The following is a 20,942-nucleotide window of genomic DNA, read 5'->3' as shown; positions in this document are numbered from 1 at the left end:
TGTTGTCAAAAATAGGATTAACTCTGAGTCGCTATCAGGGTCGCATAGAGTGTGGAGTGAGCCAGTGTTTTACAAGGCACGGATCAAGGCTGGCCTTGGGGTCCCAGATAAAAGCAGGGGCCCTGGGGTCACTGAGAGAGAAGAGGGAGGCACCAGCCATGACACTAATGTAATACACACACAGACCTGACACCAAGCCCCCAACACCCTCTCATCCCCCAAGCCCTCGTGCCACAAAAAGTTGTCATTATCTCTCCCAACATAGCCCCACTATCAACCCCGCATCACCCATATAGCCATTCATATTTACATACTCTGTCATTCCCAGTAGGAAAGCATTGCAACAGATTGTAATACATACTGTACACATAACGCATACATAGCTGCTCTCTCTCTATCAGCCTGTGGCGGTCTATCAGTATCAATGTTCCAGGGCCTGCTCCACTGTTATATAGCTATAGCGCCGGGTCACTGGGGGTGATGAGGTCTGGCTGTAAGCATTCAATGCCCGCATGGTCCACTGATAAGCAGGGGGATGTTTGGGATGCCGACACTTTCTAACGGCTGGGGGGGAGAGAGGGGGAGGGAGGGAAGAGGGTTCTGCTAGTTGTCACTGGAGCTGTGGAGGTAGGCATACAGACAGGAAGACTGTGGTTGCTGATACGGAAGGTGACCAGACGGGACTGATTCACTACCTTCTTGTATGTGATATAGAGAGGTGCAAATGTAACTTTCATATGACAAAGATGTGGTCACCATGATCAATAGAAAAAATACTGAAGTGGTCCTTATTGAATCAAAGTCATATTCGTTTTTGCATGCCATTTAAAAACATGATTAATGTTTTTGCAAATTGAGTACAATTTCAATTAATTTCCTGAAATGACTATAAGCAACCTTGCTCACACTATCAGACTGAAAGTTTGTGCTTTTGAAATTGTCTTCTTTGGAAGTTTTCAAGTGGCCTTGTTCATTTCAAGAAATACAGCACAATGTGAACAATATCCCCCTCTACTGTAAAGCAATAATCCAAGAGTGATCCAGATTATTTTCATTATGGGGAAAATGTGTTTTCCGTGAAAAAGAACATGGAATACTTTCTACAGTGGATTGTTGGGAGGCGTGCCCACATGGCAGCTGGGGAGAGAGGAGTGTTTGTGTGTGTGTGTGTGTGTGTGTGTGTGTGTGTGTGTGTGTGTGTGTGTGTGTGTGTGTGTGTGTGTGTGTGTGTGTGTGTGTGTGTGTGTGTGTGTGTGTGTGTGTGTGTGTGTGTGTGTGTGTGTGTGTGTGTGTGTGTGTGTGTGTGTGTGTGTGTGAGTATGTGTGAGTATGTGTGAGTATGTGGGGGTGTGTGCAAGGAAGTGGTGCCAGGTGGCTCTCTGCAGGGAGGGGGATAATTAAGTGGAGGTTGTGTTCTAGCTGACCTTGACCTCTGGGTCCTAAAACGCTGGGCAGGTGTCCAGGGCAAAGGTGTCCGGGGTGATTACACACACACACACACACACACAGCTTTGGATACAGCTTTATAAACTTTGTTCTAAAGCTGCATCCACGCCCATTGGATGTAGTGACCATAATATAGTTGCTATATCCAGAAAAGCCAAAGTTCTGAAGGCTGGGCCTAAAATAGTGTATATGAGATGATTCAAAATGTTTTGTACTGATTCCTATGTAAAAAATATTAGTTGGTCTGATGTTTGTAACGTGGAGCATCCAGACGCTGCACTTGATGCATTTATGACATTGCTTCTTTCAGTTATTGATAAGCCTGTACCTATTAAGAAACTGACTGTTAGAACTGTTAAGGCTCCTTGGATTGATGAAGAATTGAAAAACAGTATGGTTAAGAGAGATGTGACACATGTTTCATAAACAACAGGTGTAGACTAACAGTGAAATGTTTACTTCCCAACAATGCAGAGAAAAATAGAAAAATAATAACACAAGGAATAAATACACAATGAGTAACGATAACTTGGCTATATACACGGGGTACCAGTATGTAGTCGATGTGCAGGGGAATAAGGTAATTGAGGTATTTATGTACATATAGGTAGGGATAAAGTGACTAGGCAACATAATAGATATTAAACAGTAACAGCAGTGTATGTGATGAGTCAAAAGAGATTAGTGCAAAAAGGGTTAATGCAGATATTCTGGGTAGCTATTGATGAACTATTTAACTAATTATTTAGCAGTCTTATAGCTTCGGGGTAGAAGCTGTTCAGGGTCCTGTTGGTTCCAGACTTGGTGCATCAGTACTGCTTGCCGTGCGATAGCAGACAGAACAGTCTATGACTTGGATGGCTGGAGTCTTTGACAATTGTTAGGGCCTTCCTCTGACACCGCCTGGTATAGTCCTGGATGGTAGGGAGCTTGGACTGGGCCATACGCACTATACTCTGTAGCGCCTTGCGGTCGGATGCCTAACAGTTGTCATTCCAAGTGGTGACGCAGCCAGTCAAGATGCTCTCAAGGGTGCAGCTGTAGAACTTTTTGAGGATCTGAATCTTGCCAAATCTTTTCAGCCTCCTGAGGGGGAAGAGGCGTTGTCGTGCACCATGATAGTTCCTTAGTGATGTGGACATAGAGGAAATTGAAGCTCTCGACCTGTTCCAGAACAGCCCTGTCGATGTGGATGGGGGCATACTCGGCCCTCCGTTTCCTGTAATCCACGATTAGCTCCTTTGTCTTGCTGATGTTTGAGGGAGAGGTAGTTCACCTGGCACCACACTGCCAGGTCTCTGAACTCCTCACTGTAGGCTGTCTCATCATCGTTGGGGATCAGGCCTACCACCGTTGTGTTGTCTGCAAACTTAACGATGGTGTTGGAGTCGTACGTGGCCACGCAGTTGTGGGTGAACAGGGAATACAAGTCGGTTAGGACATCTACTTTGTGCATGACACAAGTAATTTTTCCAACAATTGTTTACAGACAGATTATTTCACTTATAATTTACTGGATCACAATTCCAGTGGGTCAGAAGTTTACATACACTAACTAAGTTGACTGTGCCCTTAAACAGCTTGGAAAATTCCAGAAAATGATGTCATGGTTTTAGAAGCTTCTGATAGGCTAATTGACTTAATTTGAGTCAATTGGAGGTGTACCTGTGGTTGTATTCCAAGGCCTACCTTCAAACTCAGTGCCTCTTTGCTTGACATCATGGGAAAATCAAAAGAAATCAGCCAAGACCTCAGAAAAAAATTGTAGACCTCCACAAGTCTGGTTCATCCTTGGGAGCAATTTCCAAATGCCTGAAGGTACAATGTTCATCTGTACAAACAATAGTACGCAAGTATAAAAACCATGGGACCACGCAGCCGTCATACCGCTCAGGAAGGAGACGCGTTCTGTCTTCTAGAGATGAACATACTTTGGTGCGAAAAGTGCAAATCAATCCCAGAACAACAGCAAAGGACCTTGTGAAGATGCTGGAGGAAACAGGTACAAAAGTATCTATATCCACTGTAAAATGAGTCCTATATCGACATAACCTGAAAGAACGCTCAGCAAGGAAGAACTGCTCCAAAACCGCCATAAAAAAGCCAGACTACGGTTTGCAACTGCACATGGGGACAAAGATTGTACTATTTGGAGAAATGTCCTCTGGTCTGATGAAACAAAAATAGAACTGTTTGGCCATAATGACCATCATTATGTTTGGAGGAAAAAGGGGGAGGCTTGCAAGCCAAAGAACACCATCCCAACCGTGAAGCACGGGAGTGGCTGCATCATTGTGTGGGGGTGCTTTGCTGCAGGAGGGACTGGTGCACTTCACAAAATAGATGGCATCATGAGGAAGGACAATTATGTGGATATATTGAAGCAACATCTCAAGACATCAATCAGGAAGTTAAAGCTTGGTCGCAAATGGGTCTTCCAAATGGACAATGACCCCAAGCATACTTCCAAAGTTGTGGCAAAATGTCAAAGTTGTGACCACAAAGTTAAGGTATTGGAGTGGCCATCACAAAGCCCTGACATCATTCCCATAGAAAAGTTGTGGGCAGAACTGAAAAAGCGTGTGTGAGCAAGGAGGCCTACAAACCTGACTCAGTTACACCAGCTCTGTTAGGAGGAATGGGCCAAAATTCACCCAACTTATTGTGGGAAGCTTGTGGAAGGCTACCCAAAACGTTTGACGCAAGTTAAACAATTTAAAGGCAATGCTACCAAATACTAATTGAGTGTATGTAAACTTCTGACCCACTGGGAATGTGATGAAAGAAATAAAAGCTGAAATAAATCATTCTCGGATATAAATCATACAGGATACACACCTCCATCTACAGTATGAATACCTCCATCTACAGTATAAACAACTCCATCTACAGTATAAACACCCCATCTATAGTATGAACACCTCCATCTACAGTATAAACACCTCCATCTACAGTATAAACACCTCCATCTACAGTATAAACACCCCCATCTATAGTATAAACACCTCCATCTACAGTATAAACACCCCCATCTATAGTATGAACACCTCCATCTACAGTCCAAACACCTCCATCTACAGTCCAAAATCCTCCATCTACAGTATAAACTCCTCCATCTACAGTATAAACTCCTCCATCTACATTATGAAATCCTCCATCTACAGTATAAACACCCCCATCTATATTATAAACACCTCCATCTACAATCTAAACACCCCCATCTATAGTATAAACACCTCCATCTACAGTATAAACACCCCCATCTACAGTATAAACACCTCCATCTACCGTATAAACACCCCATATATATTATAAACACCTCCAACTACAGTATAAACAACTCCATCTACAGTATAAACACCCTTATCTATAGTATAAACACCTCCATCTACAGTCCAAAATCCTCCATCTACAGTATAATCTCCTCCATCTACAGTATAAACTCCTCCATCTACAGTATAAACACCTCCATCTACAGTATAAACACCCCCATCTATAGTATAAACACCTCCATCTACAGTATAAACACCCCCATCTATAGTATGAACACCTCCATCTACAGTCCAAACACCTCCATCTACAGTCCAAAATCCTCCATCTACAGTATAAACTCCTCCATCTACAGTATAAACTCCTCCATCTACATTATAAACTCCTCCATCTACAGTATAAACACCCCCATCTATATTATAAACACCTCCATCTACAATCTAAACACCCCCATCTATAGTATAAACACCTCCATCTACAGTATAAACACCCCCATCTACAGTATAAACACCTCCATCTACCGTATAAACACCCCATATATATTATAAACACCTCCAACTACAGTATAAACAACTCCATCTACAGTATAAACACCCTTATCTATAGTATAAACACCTCCATCTACAGTCCAAAATCCTCCATCTACAGTATAATCTCCTCCATCTACAGTATAAACTCCTCCATCTACAGTATAATCTCCTCCATCTACAGGATACACACCTCCATCTACCGTATAAACATCTCCATCTACAGGATACACACCTCCATCTACAGTATAAACTCCTCCATCTACAGTATAAACACCTCCATCTACAGTTTAAACATCTCCATCTACAGTTTAAACACCCCCATCTACAGTATAAACACCTCCATCTACCGTATAAACACCCCATATATATTATAAACACCTCCAACTACAGTATAAACAACTCCATCTACAGTATAAACACCCTTATCTATAGTATAAACACCTCCATCTACAGTCCAAAATCCTCCATCTACAGTATAATCTCCTCCATCTACAGTATAAACTCCTCCATCTACAGTATAATCTCCTCCATCTACAGGATACACACCTCCATCTACCGTATAAACATCTCCATCTACAGGATACACACCTCCATCTACAGTATAAACTCCTCCATCTACAGTATAAACACCTCCATCTACAGTATAAACACCTCCATCTACAGTTTAAACATCTCCATCTACAGTTTAAACATCTCCATCTACAGTATAAACACCCCCATCTATAGTATAAACACCTCCATCTACAGTATGAACTCCTCCATCTACAGTATAAACACCTCCATCTACAGTATAAACACCCCCATCTATAGTATAAACACCTCCATCTACAGTATAAACACCTCCATCTACAGTATAAACATCTCCATCTACAGGATACACACCTCCATCTACAGTATAAACTCCTCCATCTACAGTATAAACAACTCCATCTACAGTATAAACACCCTTATCTATAGTATAAACACCTCCATCTACAGTCCAAAATCCTCCATCTACAGTATAATCTCCTCCATCTACAGTATAAACTCCTCCATCTACAGTATAAACACCTCCATCTACAGTATAAACACCTCCATCTACAGTATAAACACCTCAATCTACAGTATAAACACCTCAATCTACAGTATAAACACCTCCATCTACAGTAGAAACTCCTCCATCTACAGTATAAACACCTCAATCTACAGTATAAACACCTCCATCTACAGTATAAACACCTCCATCTACAGTCCAAAATCCTCCATCTACAGTATAAACACTCACATCTATAGTATAAACACCTCCATCTACAGTATAAACACCCCCATCTATAGTATAAACATCTCCATCTACAGTATAAACACCTCCATCTACAGTATAAACACCTCCATCTATAGTATAAACACCTCCATCTACAGTATAAACACCTCCATCTACAGTATAAACATCTCCATCTACAGGATACACACCTCCATCTACAGTATAAACACCTCCATCTACAGTATAAACACCCCCATCTATAGTATGAACACCTCCATCTACAGTATGAACACCTCCATCTACAGTTTAAACACCCCCATCTATAGTATAAACACCTCCATCTACAGTATAAACACCCCATCTATAGTATGAACAACTCCATCTACAGTCCAAACACCTCCATCTACAGTATAAACAACTCCATCTAGATATAAACACCCCCATAATTAAGTAAATGTACTTCTATTCTTTCTCTTGCCACTCATGTTGCAGTGAAAGGAAGAACAAGAGTGGATTAGCAGATGCATTAGTCTTGTCACATCCTCCCAAGACAGCAGTAGTCACAGCTGGGCTGGCTGGGCAGAGCTCCAGTGTGTTTCTGTACAAATAAAGCCTTCCCACAATCCTCCTGTCTGTCGCTGCTGGGAAATGTCTCCTCTCACAGATATGGACCCTCTTCCCATCAGGCACCTCTTTTCCTGGACCCTCCTTCTCATTCAAAACATAAAATTCTTGATTGGAAATGGACATTTTAATTTGAATATTTAGTAGGCATGATTATTTCTTGTTTCAGACCAACGGGTTCCTCCTCTCTTCCTGATGATGTTACTTTTGTGAGACTTTTGAAACAACAGCCTTCTAATTATATAGTGTTTTACAGTATAACATCTAAACTTTATATTTATGATATACTGTATCTGTGTTTTGTCAGTCGCCTGACCCTCAGCCATAGGAATTAGGGCCGGGTCATCTCCTCCTCGCGGGCCCCCGTGGTCAGCCAGTAATCAGGAGACAAAGTTCAGCAGAGCCTCTAATGAAGATGCCTAGCACATCTGACAGGTTGACCCTAGATATGGTGTGCGCACACACACGTGTGCCTGTGCGCATGCATGCTTGTGTGTATGTTAAGAAGGGGGGGGGTTGGAAGATCTGTCAACAAGAGGGTCTGCGTGAAAGTCCATGGACTAATAAAAGCGCCCCCGCACCTGTTGAAAAGGAGGGAGGGAGAGACGACAAGCAGGCAATGACTATCTTCTTTTGCTTTTGGACTACATACCTCCAATAGGGTAATTCATTATTTTTCACACTATAAGCTACAACCATTACATACATGCCAAATATCATGACACAAGCACTACATTGTCTATGATGGGATGCTGAATAGTTGTTGTTCTACTTGTAGTACCCAATGGGATATTTAATTTGTCCCGATAACTACGATCGGTTTACACCTGGCTCCCGCTGTGGCTTTCTGTGGCTTTAATGTGGCTTTCAACAAAGCCACATTAAATTACAGTATGTAGCTGCCATAGCAAACTGTTCTCAGTGTTACATCTGATGCAAGCAGATGGCAAGTGCCATGCATTTCAGAGGCAGAGTGGGCACCAGTACACCATTCAATGCTGTTAAATGATATAACATGAAAGAAACGGCATGACATCATGATACTGTTCATCCTCTGATAGCATGCTTGTCTGAGAATGAAGTGTAACATCTATCGCAAGTCCTTGAGTATGTGGAGCCGGTTCTATCAAATAATGGAATGAAGTTGTTCAAATGGTTAAGTAAAACCCAGACTTTCCATATGAGTGGTCATTGTAAGCAATGGAAATAACTAATGCTGCTGGAGGAAGCAGTGAACTTAGACTCACCTTAGTGAGCTGTAAATCTCTTGTTTAGTCTGCAAATCATCAAATCAAATCAAATGTATTTATATAGCCCTTCTTACATCAGCTGATATCTCAAAGTGCTGTACAGAAACCCAGGCTAAAACCCCAAACAGCAAGCAATGCAGGTGTAGAAGCACAGTGGCTGGGAAAAACTCCCTAGAAAGGCCAAAACCTAGGAAGAAACCTAGAGAGGAACCAGGCTATGAGGGGTGGCCAGTCCTCTTCTGGCTGTGCCCGGTGGAGATTATAACAGAACATGGCCAAGATGTTCAAATGTTCATAAATGACCAGCATGGTCAAATAATAATAATCACAGTAGTTGTCGAGGGTGCAGCAAGTCAGCACCTCAGGAGTAAATGTCAGTTGGCTTTTCATAGCCGATCATTAAGAGTATCTCTATCGCTCCTGCGGTCTATAGAGAGTTGAAAACAGCAGGTCTGGGACAGGTAGCACGTCCGGTGAACAGGTCAGGGTTCCATAGCCGCAGGCAGAACAGTTGAAACTGGAGCAGCAGCACGGCCAGGTGGACTGGGGACAGCAAGGAGTCATCATGCCAGGTAGTCCTGAGGCATGGTCCTAGGGCTCAGGTCCTCCGAGAGAGAGAAAGAAAGAGAGAAAGAGAGAATTAGAGAGAGCATACTTAAATTCACACAGGACCGGATAAGACAGGAGAAGTACTCCAGATATAACAAACTGACCCTAGCCCCCCGACACATAAACTACTGCAGCATAAATACTGGAGGCTGAGACAGTAGGGGTCAGGAGACACTGTGGCCCCATCCGATGATACCCCCGGACAGGGCCAAACAGGAAGGATATAACCCCACCCACTTTGCCAAAGCACAGCCCCCAAATACACTGTATATTACATTATTTTAAATAATCACCGTACCCTTTTATGTTTTTGGGGACTAATCCAAGCTTTACATGACTACCAGGCCAATGCAGGTATATGGACTGGACCATTGTGAGGGAGAGTGGGTGCAGTAGGCGTTGTATGAAAGGTTTCCGATTGGTGTGTCAGTAAGTAGCATAGCAGTACGGCTGGATAGTGGACTAAGTGAACTGGTCTTTATCAGTCTGCCTGTCAGCTCTCTACAGAGACCCCCACAGACCCCCTGCACATACTCTGTTACATTAGAACCCTAGAAAACACACACACACACACACACACACACTTATCACCTAGCTGAGAAGATAAGTGCAGGAAAGTAATCCTCCCCTCTCCCCCTATTTTAGTCACTTTATCATCTGCGCTCATTGGTCAGTTACACAAGACACCCCAGAGGCCTCATAACAGAATATTGTTATTGAGAAGTCGAGCAGGCAAAAGAGAGGTTCTACTAATATAGGAGCAAGGTGGAATCCTATTACACAGGCACCGACGCATGTGGCAGGGTTTACAGTCCATTACGGATTACAATTGGAGAGCCAGCCATGATCTGCCCAACAATGCCTCTCTAGCAGACAAACTCAATGCATTTTATGCACGTTTTGACAAAAACAACACCGAGCCATGCACGAGGGCCCCTGCTGACCCAGTGGACTGGGTGATCTTGCTCTCCAAGGCCGACATTAGTAAGGTTTTTAATCAGGTCAACACTCGTAAGGCCGTGCGCGGGCAGAACAGCTGGCAGGCATATTCATGGTCATTTTCAACCTCTCCTTGTCCCAGTCTGTAATCCATACATATCTCAAGCTGACCATCATCATTCCTGTTCCCAAAAACTCTAAGCCTACCTACCACAATGACTACCACCCAATAGCACTCACATCTGTAATCATGAAGTGCTTTGAAAGGCTGATTATGGCACATATCAACTCAATCATCCCAGACACCCTAAACCCACTACAATTTGCATACCACCCCAACAGGTCCATAGATGATGCAATCTCAATTGCACTCCACACTGCCCTCACCAACCTAGATATATATGCCATTTAAATCCTTGAAGCTCTGACGATAAGAAGAATACCTATGTGAGAATGCTGTTCATTGACTACAGCTCAGCAATCAACACCATAGTCCCCTCCAAGCTTGTCACCAAGCTCGGGACCCTGGGACTGAACACCTCCCTCTGCAACTGGATCCTGGACTTACTGACGGGCCGACCCCAGGTGGTTAGGGTAGGCAACATTACCTCCGCCACGCTGACCCTCAGCACGGGGTCCCCACAGGGGTGTGTGCTTAGTCCTTTCCCTGTTCACCCACGACTACATGGCCATGCACGATTCCAACACCATAATCAAGTTTGCTGACGACCCGACAGCGGAAGGCCTGATCACCAGCGACGATGAGACAGCCTACAGGGAGTAGGTCAGTGACCTGGCAGTGTGGTGCCAGGACAACAACCTCTTTCTCAACGTCAATATGACCAAGTAGCTGATCGTGGACTACAGGAAACAGGTAGGCGAGCACGCCCCCATCCACATCGACGGGGCTGCAGTGGAGAGGGTCGAGAGCTTCAAGGACTTAAAATGGTCCACACACACACAAACAGTCGTGAAGAATGCCTCTTCCCCCTCAGGAGGTTGAAAAAAAATTGCCATGGCCCCTCAAATCCTCAAAGTTCTACAGCTGCACCATTGAGGTCATCTTGACTGGCTGCATCACTGCTTGGTATAGCAACTGCACAGCCCTCGATCGCATGGCGCTACAGAGGGTGGTGTGGACAGTCCAGTACATCACTGTGGCTGAGCTCCATGCCATCCAGGACCTCTATATCAGGCGGTGTGAAAAGAAGGCCCAGAAAATTGTTAAAGATTCTAGCCACCCAAGCCATAGACTGTTCTCTCTGCTTCCTCACAGCAAGTGGTCCTGGAGCATCAAGTCTGACACCAAAAGGATCCTGAACAGCTTCTATCCCCTTGAAGGCATTCAGTTGTACAACTGACTAGATATCCCCCTTTCCCTTTTCCAATAAGGCTGCTAAATAGCTAACAAAATGGCTACACAGACTATCTGCATGGACCCTTCTATTTATTTATTTTTTTGCACTGTCTGTGCAAACTCACACACACACTCACACTGACAGTCCAACACACTCACACTCACTCACACTTAATTTGCTCACAGACACATAACCTGCACACACATTCATACTGACTCTAAACACACGCACACACACTCATACAATCATCATATAGGCTGCTGCTACTTTGTTTATCATAAATCCTGATGCCTAGTCACCTTACCCCTATACGTATCTAACCCTACCACTCCAGAATCTCTTCTATTTTTCGTGTGTTTCTGTTCTACTTGACTTTGTTTTTTATTTTTTACACTACTACTGATATTGATTACTGCATTGTTGGGAAAGAGCAAGCAAAAAAAGGCATTTCACTTCACTAGTGCATGTGACAATAAAACTTGAAACTTCACAAATATAGTAGTTGCCATTCAAGATTTATTTAACAATGAATAAAGGTTTTCAAAAATCTATCAATCCAGCCACTTGAGGTTCCACACCAGAATGAGACAGAATACAACAAACATACATGTAAAAAAAAATCCAAACCCCTTATTACAGTGCCAGATGACCTCCATTATCTATCAACAATTATAAACTCTACATTGCGTCTTGCCTCTGAACAGCCCTTAGTCTTGGTATATTGGCCATATACCACACCCCCTTGTGCCTTATTGCTTAATTATAAACTGGGTGGTTCGTGCCCTGAATGCTGATTGACTGACAGACTTGGTATACCCTTAGCCATGGTATATGGCCAAGGGCTGTTCTTACGCATGACGCAACGTGGAGTGCCTGGACACCGCCTTTAGCTGTGGTATATTGCCCATATATCACAAACACCTGAGGTGCCTTATTGCTATTATAAACTGTTTACCATGGTAAAAATAAGTGTTTTGTCATACCCATGGTATACGGTCTGATATACCATGGCTGTCAGCCAATCAGCATTCAGAGCTCGAACCATCCAGTTTATAATGCTTAATAATAAACCTAGACACATCAACGGAAAACATTTTTTCACTCTGACTTGACCTTGTGGTAAAGTGCTAGCAAGTTTCCATTTGGACAACCAACTATATATGTTTGTAATGTATACAGTTTAATTAGGGAAGGGAGACAGACCGTGTTCACACCATGGCCAGCGCCAGGCAACTCTGTGGCGGTGCCAGATGGGCAGAGGGGACCGCCAGCACTGACAGTTTCCTGGCACCCTCACTCCTCTCAGACACTGTGCTACACATGGGAGTGAGACATGCTAAGCGTGAGAGAGCTGCACACACGTAGGGGGAAAAGAGGAGAGATGAGAGAGATAGAGTGAGGAGTCTTATCTTATGCCATAACAGGCTTAATACAACCTGGACTTTGCAAGGTAGACCTGTGCTCATCTCATTTCTCAAAATGAAATGCAATGTTTAAAAATTTCCAAATTAAATTAGCCCAATGATAGCAGAGTAATGCTTCATATACATTTATCAAACTGTCACACACAACATATACGCATGTTTTCATTGATAAATCAGAGCCATATTTACAAGCACTACAACCTCGCCTGGAAAACGCCCCGCAAAAATGCGCACATTTTGTGCTGGCAGAATAATAGTCTCATTTGCTGTATAATTTGGAAATGTTGGAACTGGGCCACTTCTAAAAGAAAGCGCAGTAGAAAATGTTATCACATTTCTGTGGAGAATGTTTTAATCTTTTGCAGTGACTTTTTCAAGCTAAAAATGCATCCCGCCAATAGCGAGTGCCGAACATTCGCTGCGCATTCTAAATGTTTGTCTATTCAAACAAAAAAAGTAGGCTAAATGCTAAAGCCACACTATCCAAAACAAGTGTTGTTCAATATTTTGTTTTTTAAATAGATGATTGTGTTGCTATCTCCTGTCTTGGTATAGGCTGTTAGATGAAATAGGCTATGATGTCACACTCCTATCTCACAACAATAGTGTAACGACCCTGGGTTTATAAGCGCGGAAATCGACTCTGCCGCTCGAGCATGCTTTTGCGGCACAGTCGATAGCGCGCCGGACCTCGGGCTAGAAGGTCGAGGGTTCGAGACCTGCTCCCTGCTGTTTCATTACATTGGTGTCGGAAGTGATCGGACCTCGCATCCACGACAGTGCGTGTGCTTGGCCGGTGAGCGCGTTCCTGTAAGACGTAAAGTCGCAAGCTAGCGCGAGGACGCGCTCTTTGAAAGGAGGGAGTAGTGTAACGACCCTGGGTTTATAAGCGCGGAAATCGACTCTGCCGCTCGAGCATGCTTTTGCGGCACAGTCGATAGCGCGCCGGACCTCGGGCTAGAAGGTCGAGGGTTCGAGACCTGCTCCCTGCTGTTTCATTACAATACTGTGGCCCACCCATACTGTCTAGAATACCGCTCTATTTACTTTCAAGCATAATGTTTATTGTGTAGCGGGAATAAACGTGTCATGTGAGAAAATAGGATTATGATTTTGGCCCATATAATAAAACTCAAAGAAACATATTAGACTACATGCTACTATCTCAATACCAACGGCAAATGCACATGTTTTATCATTAGCTGACAATTTAATGTTTTTATTAGCCTACCATTATTACTATTCCCGTGTGTCAAACACCTCCATTTTGCCCAAAACAACATTTACTTGTAATACAATTATTTTACCACTAAAAGTAGCACGTAAGCATGGTCTGAGATTTGCATGGAGATACTCACTTTCCTGTCAAATTCAAATTTGATAAATACGCGGGAAGTGGAGCATGCAAGTTTTTTTGTTGTTGATAAATGGGGCCCCTGGAGAGTACATGTGAGCGGTGTGGCTAGGAACTTTATAGATTGCTTAATTTAAGCTTCATGCTTTTCTTTTTGAAGTTTAAAGTCTGACACACAAGTCTAGAGCTCTGAAAGAGACAGGATTTCATTTGCCTTTTCTTCATAGTCTCTTTGTTTGCAGCGTGCTCCTGTACCTTTACCTTTGAGTCATTGCCTATGCCCGACCTCCTGACAGTGTTAAACCCTTTGTACTGTCACAGCCTCACAAACACTTTTTTTTTTTAAGATGTGAGTCTCAGATAATAAGCATATCTTAGTTTTAATATGAAATCTATTGAAAAACTATGATAACAAAACATTGAAAATAGTTCATACATCATCTGACACTGTGCTACAAAGTCATCAAAATGCAACCTCAAAGGAAATGTACATCTCTTAAAATATCTCAACCACATCTCAAAATATATACAGGTAATTACAAAATTACAGAACATAAACGAAGATGGCTGGTGAGGGGGATGTAATCTTGGATACTGGAATTTCTTTAGCAGGATGTTTCAGGTTATCGTTGTGCTGCCTATGTAATACAATGTATGTGTCTATGCAGTGGAATCAGAGTTGAGTTGGGCTGAGGTGTTGATAAGGTCTCTGGGAAAACTCTCTCTGGTCTCCTTCATCCGTCTCATTGCCCTCTGGAATGCCTCTGCCAATCAGAGCACAAATACATTGTTTACCAGACTGTGTTACTTGCTTTTGCTCAGCATATCGTGTACCAGCATCTTGACATTTTGTAATTCTTTCTCAATAATTTGTATTTGGACATGCTATTCCGTACCCAGGACATTATAGACAGCCCCTTGCTGGCTGAAGCCTCCCAGCTGGTCCAGAACACTCTGCCTCTTCTTCAGGTTGCTGGCTTCAACAAATGCCCTGCACACAAGATAAGCACAGTGACATCAAACAAACAGAGAAAATATGGCCCAAATTGAAAGCATCCAGATCTCTATAAGTCGTACATTTTTACATTATTCTGCTTTACCCCATACTGGACATAACTGTGGACACCTCATAAAAATTATCTGAAAATATTCACATCTGTGCAACCAGACTCACCTGGCGTGCTGGACACAATGGAGGTTGAAGGTGACGCTGCCTGTGGTCTGTATGCGGAAGCCAAAGCGACTCAGCCTCTCTCCCTACTGTACATAGACAGAGTCCAGGGGTAGCTGGGAGAGGGTCAGAAGGGAAGGAGCAACGACCATCTCTTTCAAATGCCAGCGCGAATCCTGGAAGGAGCTTCATTGCAGCGATTGGACTGCATGGAGTTAACCATCATCTCAAGTGAACAATTTCAGCTGATAGTTCCAACAGACGAGGAAAACTTGACTCTAGAAAATATTTTTTTCCACGAGAGGACTACACATTCTTCATCTCAACGTTAGAAGTCTTCTTCCCAAGATTGAGGAACTTCGCCTACTCTCTAGTAACTGTAAGGTGGGAGTGCTTTGCTTTACCGAAACATGGTTGGATGGTTCGATAACAAATACTGAGATTGAAGTTGAAAAGGATGTAGTAATTAAAAGAGACCGCAATCGCAAAGGCGGGGGAGCTTGTATTTATGTAAGATCAGGTATTGGGTTCAACTATAGATCAGATTTAAACCATGACGAGATTGAAGCTGTGTGGTTGGACATTTTATTGCCAAAATGTAAACCTATTATAGTTGGAACCTGTTATAGGCCACCAGACCAGTACAAGTTTTATGAATCGTTGGAGGAGACTTGTTATTGTTACTGGTGATTTTAATACAGATATGCTCAAAAAGGGCCATGCTACTTTTAAAGCTCTTAAAAAAGTGTAATCTGTTTGCCTTATACCAGCTGATTAATGAGCCCACCAGGGTCTGTACTTCTACCAAAACCATCATTGACCTTGTGTTGGTGTCATATAGATCAAGGATATCAAACAGTATGGTTGTAAACTTTGGGCTCAGTGATCCTTCCATAATTTTCTGTAGTAGGAAGGCTCAGAAAGCAGCTTTTAATTGACATAACTTAATAAAAATTAGGGCTATGAAGAATTATAGTGCAGATATTTTTGTTAATTGTTTGAGCAAATTGGACTGGTCTGCTGTATTGATGTGCAGTGAGGTGGAGAATGCCTGGGGCCATTTTAAATCATTGTATTTACATACTGTAGATAAGCAGGCTCCAGTAAAAAAGGTTAGAATCAAGCAAAGAACTGAACCATGGAAAAATTATCACATTTTAAATTAAATTAGGCGTAAAAATGTACGCTTTCTGGAGTTTAGGAAATCCAGGGCAGATTATATATTTATAGACTATAAGAAATTAAGAAATTAGGTCAACAGGATGATACAGAAGGTCAAGAAAGAATATTTTAATGACAAAATAGTTGAAAATAGGAACAATCCGAGTAAATGATGGAAGTGTCTGAAGCTGTTAGGTTACAGTAACAGATTAAAGACCAAAGCTCTCAATCTCAGCTTGGACATTGGAGGAAAGGTTACATCAGATAAGACCATGGTTGCAGACAGTCTGAATAGCTATTTTACAAATATAGCTAATACATTAGTTCGCAAGTTACCTAGTCAATCAGGTTGCTATGGGGAGAGTCATGTCCAGCAGTTTTACTCACAGCAGGAGATTCAAGTAGATGATTTTTCATTTGAAAAGGTGTCTGAGTCAACTGTGCTAGAGAGGCTGAAACAACTTGACCATTCCAAAGCAACTGGTCTTGACAACATTCCTGACAGATTTCTAAAGGATGCTGCGGTAAATATGACCCCCTGTGTAACTCACATTATGAATCTGTCTATTGAGCTAGGGTGTTTCCCAGTGAACTAAAACTTGCAATGGCCATTCCTTTATACAAAAAAGGGAATACGTTAGATCATGGAAACTATCGGCCTGTCTGAATCCCCTGTGCTTTATCGAAGATCATGGAAAAGATTATGTTCAAGCAGATTTACAGTTATATTTCCTTTTATAACCTATTCTATGAGCTCCAATCTGGCTTCAGGAAATCCCATTCCACTGACACCTGCCTACTATATCTGACTGAACACATAAGGAAGGAAGAAGACGGAGGGAAATTTTGTGGTATGGTTATGTTAGATCTCCAAAAGGAGTTCGATACAGTGGATCATGAGATTCTGTTAATCAAACTAAGACCCACAGGCTTTAAAAACTAGGCAGGAAAATGGGTCAGCTCTTACCTGCAAGGAAGAAAACAGATGGTGGATGTGGATGGAACCCTGTCTAAACCCAAAATCTTGAACTGCGGGGTACGCCAAGGGAGTGTGCTGGGTCCACTTTCATTTCTATTGTATATAAATGATCTGAAATCTGCATGTACATGTGATATTTTCCTATATGCAGATGATTCTGCACTGTTGGTTTCCCACAAAGACAAAAATGTGGTTGAGATAGCCCTCAGTGCTGAACTTCTGAAAGTCAGTAAATGGCTATATGACAAGAAGCTGTCCCTTCATCTTGGAAAAACAGAGTACATCAAGTTCGGGTCCAAAGTGAAACTGAGGAAATCCACAGATTTTAAGGAGGTAGTAGGTGACATAGTAGTCGCAGCAAAATATTCTGTTAAGTATCTTGGATGTGTGATAGATAACCATCTGACAGGGGAGAGCATGGCACAAAATGTTATCTCCAAAGTGAACCATAAAAATAGGTTCCTGGCTAGAACCTCCAAATATCTGGATAAGAATGCAATGGGGATATTGGCAGGGGCTCTTGTTCAGTGTAACAGTTTTTCGACTATGTGTAACAGTTTTTCTTCCATCCCTCTCCTCACCCCTACCTGGTCTCGAACTAGGGACCCTCTGCACACATCAACAACTGCCTCCCACAAAGCATCGTTACCCATCGCTCCACAAAGTGCTTCGTGGGTGACTGTTGTTGATGTGTGCAGAGGGTCCCTGGTTCGAGCCCAGGTAGGGGTGAGGAGAGGGACGGAAGCTATACTGTTACATTGATGCTGTTGACCCGGATCACTGGTTGCTGCGGAAAAGGAGGATGTCATCAGGGGGGTGAGTGTAACCGGTGTGAAATGGCTAGTTTGTTAGCGGGGTGCGCGCTAATAGAGCTTCAATCGGTGACGTCACTTGCTCTGAGACCTTGACCCATGTGGAGCGATGGGTAACGATGCTTCGTGGGAGGCAGTTGTTGATGTGTGCAGAGGGTCCCTGGTTTTAGCCCAGTTAGGGGCGAGGAGAGGGACGGAAGCAAAACTGTTACATATGCATGCTCTTCCTGGTACAATAGTGCCCCCAAGATATAAAAAATTAATTGCAGACATCTCAGAACAAATTAGTCAGGATTATTCTTAAACTTCCAGCACTTACGCATCTTGACTATTCACACTTTGAAAGTCTTAGATGGCTTAAAATGGAGGAGAGAATCGCTCAGATAAAATTGTGTCTTGTGCATAAGATTGTCCACAGTATGGTCCCCAGATACTTATGTAACTACTTTAACTTAGTAAGGGATAACCATAACTGTTCAACTAGAAGGAGTGAAATTACGTTGTTCCTTTTAGATTTAAAAGTGGTAGGGGAAAGAAACATTTTTATACTCAGCTGACATTCTTTGGAATAATCTTCCAAAGAATTTGAAACTTATAACCTCCATAGGTAGTTTCAAGTTCTCACTGAAAAAATGCCTAAATAGTAGCATGTCTCAAAAGTGAGTGGCAATATTAAAGTACAGTGCCTTGCAAAAGTATTCATCCCCCTTGGCGTTTTTCCTATGTTGTTGCATTACAACCTGTAATTTAAAAATATTTTTATTTGGATTTCATGAAATGGACATACACAAAACAGTCCAAATTGGTGAAGTGAAATTTAAAAAAAATACTGTTTCCAAAAATTCGAAGAAATAAAAAACGTAAAAGTGTTGCGTGCATATGTATTCACCCACTTTGCTATGAAGCCCCTAAATAAGATCTGGTGCAGCAACCAATTACCTTCAGAAGTCACATAATTAGTTAAATAAAGTCTACCTGTGTGCAATCTAAGTGTCACATCATCTGTCACATGATCTCAGTATATATACACCTGTTCTGAAAGGCCCCAGAGTCTGCAACACCACTAAGCAAGGGGCACCACCAAGCAAGCGGCACCATGAAGACCAAGGAGCTCTCCAAACAGGTCAGGGACAAAGTTGTGGAGAAGTACAGATCGGGGTTGGGTTATAAAAAATATCAGAAACTTTGAAAATCCCACGGAGCTCCATTAAATCCAATATTAAAACAATTGAAAGAATATGGCACCACAACAAATCTGCAAAGAGAGTACCGCCCACCAAAACTCACGGACCAGGCAAGGAGGGCATTAATCAGAGAGGCAACAAAGAGACCAAAGATAACCCTGAAGGAGCTGCATATGGTCTGCCTTTTGGTGCCTGTTGTTTATTATAATGTCATTGTCTTAATGTGTATTTATATATATATATATATATATATATATATATATATATATATATATATATATATTAGGGATTGATTGTTTATATATCAAGGTTATGTGAGACAAGGACGATGCACCTGTCCATAGTTGTTTATTAGGAACAGAAATTCTATTAATTATCGGATGCTGTGAAACAAACAAATTGTGTCTGTCATTGTGTGTTGTCATTACAATTGCCGCCTAACCTTGTTGTATTCTCGCTTCCTCTTTCCCTCTCCAAAAGGACCACAATGGAAATAAGCTGTTAAGCTTTATTGTGTTATCCTTGATGATTTTCTTAAATTGTGTGTGGAGACGTCATCATCTGGAGCGCCCTTATGTATGGGTTTTACAAATTGCCAAATAAATTCAATCAATCAATCAAGCTAGACTTGTATTTAAAGAAATCCTTATCTTCTAAGTCAGTGTTTTTAGCACTTTCTTCAGAGAATTGCGATATTTTATTTGTACCTTGAAGGTCCCTCTCACTCTGACGTAACTGTAGTCCTCCATCTCAGGGGATCCACCAATAAAGAAGCGTCTCAGTTCCGACACGGTTCCGGTCTGCAGTCGTCTCCACGTATAGCATGTTATGGTATGCTTCCCTATGGGATACAGACACACACCTGTTTGAGCCAGAGTTTATCATCATTTATACTACTTTCAGAAAACAATTCTGACTGTCATTGAACGGCGCCATGCTCTATACACATCTTACCAGGGGTGGAAGGGATGACCAGGTAGCCATAGCCATAGTTCTGTAGCGCTGCCAGAAGTCCAGGGAGAGGACCTTGAAGTAGAGCACTGGCCATTGGGGGAGGGACTCTATGATCAAATAATAAGCAGAAAAATAAAATAAATGCCATATGAAGTTATGCTATGATGAAATGCATGGAGCCGTGAAAATGCCCGTCACAAATACCATTTAATTTTCATTATCATCAGGGAAAAAGATATAAACTCACCCTCTGTCCCATCCTCTCTCCTGAAGAATGCCTCGAAGCTGAAAGGGTAACTGAAGAAAGCCACGTCGTCCTGAAGGCATAATAAAAGCATGTTCAGATGTTTACCTATGTCTCTCATAAGAACAGAGGTTAATGTGAAGACTGAATTGTAGACCCACCTTTCGTATGACTTTGTGCGACAGGTTTGAGTCGACTGGAATGGCAGAGTGGACCAATCTATGCATAACAGGCAGAGTGGACCAATCTATGCATAACAGGCAGAGTGGACCAATCTATGCATAACAGGCAGTGGACCAATCTATGCATAACAGGCAGAGTGGACCAATCTATGCATAACAGGCAGAGTAAAGTTAGTCATAAACAACTTGTAAAAATAACCAGCTACAGTGC

The 20,942-nt window shown here is 42.4% G+C and overlaps 1 pseudogene; it reads right to left on the bottom strand.

Moving 5' to 3' along the window:
- Positions 1 to 19,663: 19,663 nt before the first annotated feature.
- On the bottom strand, positions 19,664 to 20,683 carry LOC139536682 (tectonic-like complex member MKS1; annotated as a pseudogene).
- Between the last annotated feature and the right edge of the window lie 259 nt (positions 20,684 to 20,942).

This window comes from Salvelinus alpinus, chromosome 13 (genome assembly GCF_045679555.1).
Source record: "Salvelinus alpinus chromosome 13, SLU_Salpinus.1, whole genome shotgun sequence".
NCBI classification, from domain to species: domain Eukaryota; kingdom Metazoa; phylum Chordata; class Actinopteri; order Salmoniformes; family Salmonidae; genus Salvelinus; species Salvelinus alpinus.
The sequence above is the reverse complement of the archived record's forward strand: the minus strand, read 5'-3'. Positions and strand labels throughout refer to the sequence as shown.